The sequence below is a fragment of the Salmo salar genome, chromosome ssa06 (genome assembly GCF_905237065.1).
Source record: "Salmo salar chromosome ssa06, Ssal_v3.1, whole genome shotgun sequence".
Lineage (NCBI taxonomy): Eukaryota > Metazoa > Chordata > Actinopteri > Salmoniformes > Salmonidae > Salmo > Salmo salar.
Genome location: NC_059447.1, coordinates 12,652,175 through 12,660,568, shown reverse-complemented (window position 1 = coordinate 12,660,568; position 8,394 = coordinate 12,652,175). Strand labels below are relative to the sequence as shown.

The 8,394-nt window shown below is 38.3% G+C and overlaps 1 pseudogene; it reads left to right on the top strand.

Annotated features, from left to right (window-relative positions):
• Window positions 1-3,840: 3,840 nt before the first annotated feature.
• The window catches only part of LOC123743385 (ribonuclease inhibitor-like), an 81,049-nt pseudogene continuing 76,495 nt past the window's right edge, over window positions 3,841-8,394 (top strand).

The following is an 8,394-nucleotide window of genomic DNA, read 5'->3' as shown; positions in this document are numbered from 1 at the left end:
TGAAAGAAGAGAGGTGTAAATGTTTTAATATTTAATATGAATATGAATATGACAGTACAGTTGTCACGTCCTGACCAGCAGAGGGAGTAGTTGTTTTATATTTTGGTCAGGACGTGGCAGAGGGATGTTTGTTTTGTATGGTGGGGGTTTTGTGTGTGTTGTAGAGGGGTGTTTGATTTATGTGTTCCTGGGTTTAGGGTGTATGTTCTAGGTTAGTATGTTCTAGGTTGTATTTCTGCATTCTGTCTAGTTTAGGTTTTCTATGTTTAGGTTTGGGTGCTGGACTCTCAATTGGAGGCAGGTGTTTCTCGTTGCCTCTGATTGAGAGTCCTATATATGGGTAATTGTTTGGTGTAGTGTTGTGGGAGATTGTTTCTTGTTTTGCCTGTGTGAGCATGACAAGACTGTTTTGTTGTTCGTTCGGTCTTCATTTTGTTATTTTGGTGTTTTCTTGATTTAAAATAAAATATGAGCATCCACATTCCTGCTGCGTTTTGGTCCTCCGTTCCCGACGACAACCGTTACAACAGTAAATGTAGTACAGTAATAGGGGTTGTGTTCAAACCCCCCACACATTGATGTTGAATTGACATCCTTGCCCTGTGGGACACCACACTATCATTCTGTTTTAAATAAAAAAAATATTTAATGCAACCGCTGTGTCAGATTTCAAAAAAACTTTACAGCGAAAGCACACTTTGCAATAATCTGAGTACAGCACTCAGACAACAACAACAAGCAATACAGATACCCGCCATTTTGGAGTCAACTAAAATCAGAAATAGCATTATAAATATTCACTTACCTTTGATGATCTTAATCAGAATGCACTCCCAGACATCCCAGTTCCACAATAAATGTTTGTTTTGTTCGATAAAGTCCATAATTTATGTCCAAATACCTCCTTTTTGTTCGTGCGTTTAGTCCACTACTCCAAATGCAGGAAGCGCACGCAAAATGTCACGACAAAAAGTGAAAAAAAGTTATATTTATGTTCGTAGAAACATGTCAAACGATGTATAGCATCAATCTTTAGGATGTTTTTTTTATCATAAATCTTCAGTAATATTCCAACCGGACAATTCCAATGTCTTCAGAAAAGAAAAGGAACACAGCTAACTCTCATGTGAGCACGCGCCACTGAACTCATGTCATTCTCTCAGTCATCTGACTCCAGGACCTCTTATTCTCTCCCCAGTCACAGTAGAAGCATGAAACAACATTCTAAAGAACGTTGACATCTAGTGGAAGCCTTAGGAAGTGCAAAATGACCCCACAGACACTGTATACTGGATAGGGAATCACTTGAAAAACTTCAAACCACTTCCTGGTTGGATTTTTTTCTCAAGTTTTTGCCTGCCATATGAGTTCTGTTATACTCACAGACATCATTCAAACAGTTATAGAAACTTCAGAGTGTTTTCTATCCAAATCTACTCATAATATGCATATCCTACCTTCTGGGCCCGAGTAGCAGGCAGTTTAATTTGGGCACGTTATTCATCTGAATTTCCAAATACTGCCCCCTGTCACCAAGAAGTTAACCTCTCTGGGAAATGTGGGATGCTAGCGTTACCCGCGGGACACACTATTCAACAGCCAGTGAAATAGCAGGGCGGCAAATTCAAAACAACAAAATCTCCTAATTCAAATTTCTCAAACGTACAAATATTATATCCCATTTTAAAGATACACTTCTCGTTAATCTAACCACATTGTCCGATTTCAAAAAGGCTTTACAGCGAAAGCAAAACATTATATTATGTTAGGAGAGTACATAGCCAAAAACAATCACACAGCCATTTTCCAAGCAAGCGTATATGTCACATAAACCCAAAACACAGCTAAAAGAAGCACTAACCTTTGATGATCTTCATCAGATGACACTCCTAGGACATTATGTTATACAATACACGCATGTTTTGTTCAATGAAGTTCATATTTATATCCAAAAACAGCTTTTTACATTGGCATGTGATGTTCAGAACATGCATTCCCACCCAAAACCTTCGGTGAATTTACTAAATTACTCATCATAAACGTTGACAAAATACATAACAATTATTTTAAGAATTATAGATACAGAACTCCTTTATGCAATCGCTATGTCAGATTTTAAAATAGCTTTTCGGCGAAAGCACATTTTGCAATATTCTGAGTAGATAGCCCGGCCATCACGGCTAGCTATTCAGACACCCGCCAACTTCAGGGCTCACTAAACTCAGAATTACTATTAGAAAAATGGTATTACCTTTGCTGATCTTCGTCAGAATGCACTCCCAGGACTGCTACTTCCACAAGAAATGTTGTTTTTGTTCCAAATAATCCATATTTATGTCCAAATACCTCCGTTTTGTTTGTGCGTTCAAGTCACTATCCAAAGGGTAATGCGCGATAATATCGAGACAAAGAAAATCTAAACGTTCCTTTACTGTACTTAGAAGCATGTCAAATGCTGTTTAAAATCAATTTTTATGGTATTTTTCTCGTAAAATAGCGATAATATTCCAACCGGACAATAGTGTATTCATTCAAAGACGAAAAGAAAAAACAGCATGGTCTCGTGAATGCGCATCTCCAATCTCTTAGTCACCAGGCTGTCCACTGACAAACTGTGCTAGTATACTCGGCCCAGAGACAGGAGACGCCTCAATCCGCTTTCTGAACGCTTTAGAGAGCCAATGGAAGCCTTAGAAAGTGCCACATAACCGCTCAGATACTGTAGTTTCATTAGAGAAGCAAAAGAAGGACTACAAATTCGCAGACAGGCCACTTCATGCTTGGAATCTTCTCAGGTTTTTGCCTGCCATATGAGTTCTGTTATACTCACAGACACCATTCAAACAGGTTTAGAAACTTCAGAGTGTTTTCTATCCAAATCTCGTTTCTGGGCAAGAGTAGTAACCAGTTTAAATCGGGTACATTTTTTTCATCCGGCCGTGAAAACACTGCCCCCTATCCCAAACAGGTTTTAAGAAAGGGCAATACTTTAAACAAAATTTCATTTTCAATTAGTCGGAAATGAGAAGTTGCAATCTGTATAAAGGCAAAAAGGCAATTTTTGAACAAAGGATGAGCCTTTCTTAATAATCTACTGGAGAACCATTTCGGGTTTAAGAATAACTTATGTATGAGTGAAGCTTTTAGTGAGAGGTTTAAAGCTTTAATATTTAATCATTTTAGTCCCCCAAAATCATATTCATTATATAAATATGCACATTTAATTTTGTCTGGCTTAGCATTCCAAATAAAATGAAATATTTGTTGCTCATATTATTTTAAAAAACGAGTAATCTGGAGTAGGTAGTGCCATTAGTAAGTAAACTGTGATAGGACCAAAGAGTTATGTGGTCTTTACTTGAGTGTGTTTCAGCAGAGTGAGGTCAGTGAGATGCTTCCAAGTCTGTATTTTTCTGAACTCATAAAATCCTTTACACAATCTGATGGGATGGATGTTCAACCCCATTAAAATTACCATAAGGTTTATATAGTACCTTTACGTTAAGATCTCACAGATATGTTCATGGCAAAGCAGGTCAATTAATTATATGAATTGATTCTTAAAGTATATAACTATGAGCTTCATCTTGAGGAGTCACCTGTGACAGTATAAAAAAAGAGTATGAATAGCCTTTTAGATCATAATGAATCAGATTACATGGACAGTGGGACCTGATCCTAGATTAGCTCTCCTCCTCTGAGACACTTCCTTTATGAATAACGGACCAGGAGTCACCAGGACCAAGAAACTGAACACATACTGTTGTAAAGTCTAGTTACAGCAGGTGTTTACTGCCATCTAGTGGAAGATACCAATAAAACACTTTATTATCAGGGTGGGGAGACGGCTGAGCTGAAACAGAAAGTAAATGCGTTATTTTGTTCAGGATCCATTTTGAGACGACAGAGCAGAAAACACTATATAGAGAGTAAAAAATAAAGTAAGTATTACTGAACAGTAATCTATTCTAAAGGACAGAGTAAGATAATGAATACCTGGAATTATATATTACGAGTTAGTAGAACTGTTACTTGAGCTTATTGCTGACAGACAGCAGTTTCTAAGTGGAAACTAATCAGTAGACCTACATGTTATCAGTCAAATGTCTGGTAATGATGGTGGAGGAGCTTTTAAATGTTAGGGTTTTGTTCTTACCCAGCACTTACAGTACACACCTGATTCAACTAATCATCAAATATTTTAAGACAGTTTAATATTTGAGGCACACAAATGAACATCCTCAAATGAAAAGCTTTTGGGTTTGTAGGCCTGTTTACAAGTAGACCTGTTTACAATTATTATGCACCTACAGTAATTTGTATTTATATTTATTAGGGGGAAAAACACAACTAAACCTGGTTCCTTGTAAATTATAGGTTTAGCTAAAATAATGTAAGAGCGATGTCTTGAAGGACTATAATAAAAAAAACTGAAGCAAGATTCAGAACAAAATGTCATGAGTTACTGTTGTCGCATGCAACTGACTATTAGCGCCACCCTCTGGTTACTGTTGATATATAAAGGGGTGACGCATTGAAACCAGTTGGAACTGAACAAAGTACAGTATCTGTATTGGGCCATTTTGAGATGAAACTGAACTGAAACGGAGTTTCAAAGTAAAGTGAGGATTTCAGGTTAATAATCTAGAATAAAGCAGAGGGAACAAAACTTGGAATTAACAGAACTAGTGTCCAAGTACTGCTACTTTAGCCCAGTACATGGAACTGAGATGAGGAAGTGAAACAGTAGGCTTATGTGAAGATGCTACAAGTAAAATGATAAGAAGTTGGAATATCTTTTTTTCTGTCAATGTATCATGTTATTTGTGCGTTTGTGATATTATGTTTCATTATTTATTGTAGCCTATGTGTCAGATACATTGTGTGTCTCTCTGTTTGACTTTTAGAGTTTATCCAGAAAGTGACACACTATGTTTTTTATCTTAAATGTTTTATTAAATACGGTGATGAATGTGATGTGACTATGTTGTGGGTTTTAGATCTGCTGATCTGTACTCTATACTAGATGTCTCAACAATCAGTCTGCTTGGTGAGGAGGAGGAAATAAATCTATCTCTACCTACACTGAATTCTGTCTGGATAAAGTGTGTGGGGCGGCAATAGACCAAGCCACGAGGCCCAGAGAGCAATCTCCAGTACCCAGCTGTCTGTTTATGAAGAGTGACTTCTCAATGAATCGTCCTGTCAATTTGAATGGTGGATCAGGGACCTTTGACCCCAGGTAAGTCACGAGTCAGCTGTATGATACTACTAGTGAAGAGAAGAATCTTCCAAATCTGAAACAAGTATTTACATTTATATTTCAGTAATTTAGCAGATGCTCTTATCCAGAGCGAGCTAAAGTAGTGAGTGCATACATTTTCGTACTATGACTTTGAAGATTAAGACAACTTTATATAGTTATATTGTTTAGTGATTGTAATTGCTCTGTGGACATTTATTAACTAGTCCAGAGGCTCCAAAAAAACTCAGATCGGTCTCTTCAGTACCCAGCTGTCTGTCTATGAAGATATCAGAACTCAGGATAAGACCCAGATGCAGACAGCTAGAGTCCCAGATGTTTATTGACCCAAACAGGGGGCAGGCAAAAGACATGTCAAAGGCAGGCAGAGGTCCGTAATCCAGGGCAGAGTCAATAAGGTACAGAAGAGCAGGCAGGCTCGGGGTCAGGACAGGCAGATGTTCGTAAACGGGTCAGAGTCAGGCAAGTACAGAACGGCAGGCAGGCTCGGGGTCAGAACCGGGGAAACAGAACTTGAGAAAGCAGGGAGACTGGAAACACGCTGGTAAGACCTAACAAGACAAGACGAACTGGCAACAGACAAACAGAGAACACATGTATAAATACACTGGGGAGAATGAGGAGATGGGCAACACCTGGAGGGGGGTGGAGACAAGCACAAAGACAGGTGAAACAGATCAGGGTGTGACAGAGGAGTAATTTCTCCATGGATTGTCCTGTTCATTTCAGTGGTGGATCAGGGACCTTTGATCCAAGGTCATAATTATGATATTACTAGTGAAGGGGAGTACCTAAAAACCTGAAATAATATATTTTTGTTTTCTATAACTGAGTATATACAGTACCTGCTAATATATTTGAATGCTTTATGTAATGTATTTTATCTATTGAAATATAGTTTTGCTATATTTGAAAATGTAGTTTCATGGTGATTTATTATGTTTTCTAGAAGCTCCAACCAAACTCAGAGATCAGTGTCTCCAGTACCCAGTTGTCTGTCCATGAAGAGTGACTTCTCTATGGATCATCCTGCCAATTTTAGTGGTGGATCAGGGACCTTTGACCCTAGGTAAGTTACTGGTCAGAATTGATTATATTCCTATAGAAGAGGAGAACGTTCTAAATCTGAAACAAGATGTATTTGATGTATCTGAGTATTCACTATAAAGCTGCTAATACTTTTTTATGTAATATATTTTTAAATGTTGTTTCATGGTGGTTTATATATTTCCCCCCCAGAAGCTCCAACCAGATCCAGAGATCAGTCTCTCCAGTACCCAGTCATCTGTCTATGAAGAGTGACTTCTCTATGGACCATCCTGCCAATTTTAAAAGTGGCTCAACACACTATGATCCTAGGTAAGTCACTAGTCCTCAACATACACAATACTGCAACCTTCTGGCCCCTGCAAAATCAATTGACAACTTGTATGGAAAATTACTGAGGATAATAGCGGCTGATATTGCCACTCCTATTTGTCATATCTTCAATCTAAGCCTACTAGAAAGATTGTGCCCTCGGGCCTGGAGGGAAGCAAAAGTAATTCCGCTACCCAAGAATAGTAAAGCCCTCTTTATTGGCTCAAATAGCCGATCAATCAGCCTGTTACCAACCCTTAGTAAACTTTTGGAAAAAGTTGTGTTTGACCAGATACATTGCTATTTTACAGTAAACAAATTGACAACATACTTTCATCATAGGGAAGGACATTCAACAAGAACAGCACTTACAGAAATGACTGATGATTGCCTGAGAGAAATTGATGATAAAACAATTGTGGAGGATCTTTTGTCAGACTTCAAGTGCAGCTTTTGACATTATCGATCATAGTCTGCTGCTGTTAAAACTTGTTTTATGGTTTTACTCCCCCTGCTATAATGTGGATAAAGAGTTACCAGTTTAACAGAACACAGAGGGTGTTCTTTAATGGCAGCCTATCCAACATAATCCAGGTAGAATCAAGAATTACCCAGGGCAGCTGTCTAGGCCCCTTACTTTTTTCAATCTTTACTAACGACATGTCACTGGCTGTGAGTAAAGCCAGTGTGTCTATTTATGCGGATGACTCAACACTATACACGTCAGCTACTACAGCAAGTGAAATCACTACAACACTTAATGCAGGAGTTTTTGCAAAAGGGCTTTAGATTTTAACATAATATAATGTTTCGAGATTTGCGATATCTAAAAAAATGTGTAACATTTTATCATAACAGCTTTGGTATTTGCAGTCTGTTTGTAACTCCAAATGCATTTAGTAAGTTACACACTAAAACAAGTGGTTCTATGTAGTGCCAAATAAGGGCTCTTTGGCCAGAACATTCCAAGCTTAATTGCCTCTACCATATGCATTCCTCCTACAGATAACCATTAATAGGATACCTGATAATTAACAGTATTCCAAGTGTAGGAGTCAGAGCACAGAATCCACCAGTCCCCCGTATTTAACATTTAACTCCATGCTGTTCCAACATTAGATAAACTTGGTGTCAAAAGGTGCGTGACTGGTTGCCGGGAAGTCAGGCGCAGGAGATCAGAGATAGGTGATAAGCGAAGCACTTTAATAATAACTGGCCCAAAGAATAGGCGAGGCAACACAAAGCATAACAATGGTACAATGCACTGGAATAAACAAAACAAAACCTGGGTTAAACAAACCCAGCGCAAACCAGCCTGAACCGTAACACCCTTAACATGAAACAATTCCACACACAGACATGGGGGGAACAGAGGGTTAAATACACGTAGAGCAATGAGGGGATGTAAACCAGGTGTGCGGGAAAACAAGACAAAACAAATGGAAAATGAAAGGTGGAGCGGCGATGGCTAGAAGACCGGTGACATCGTCCGCCGAACGAACAAGGAGAGGAACCGACTTCGGCGGAAGTCGTGACACTTGGAAATTAATTAATTAATTAATTAAAAGAACAAACAATGATAATAAAACATGAACAAAGATTAAAACATTATAAACATTCACAGTTAATTATTAGGTTCACAACTTTTTTTAATCACACTATGCACGCTCTTATTTCCATTTCTCGTCAAACAACAGAATGACATTTCAGCTGGAGTTTTTTGACTTTCTCCATTACAGTTTCTGGTTCCTAAGAGAGTGATATCACAAGGC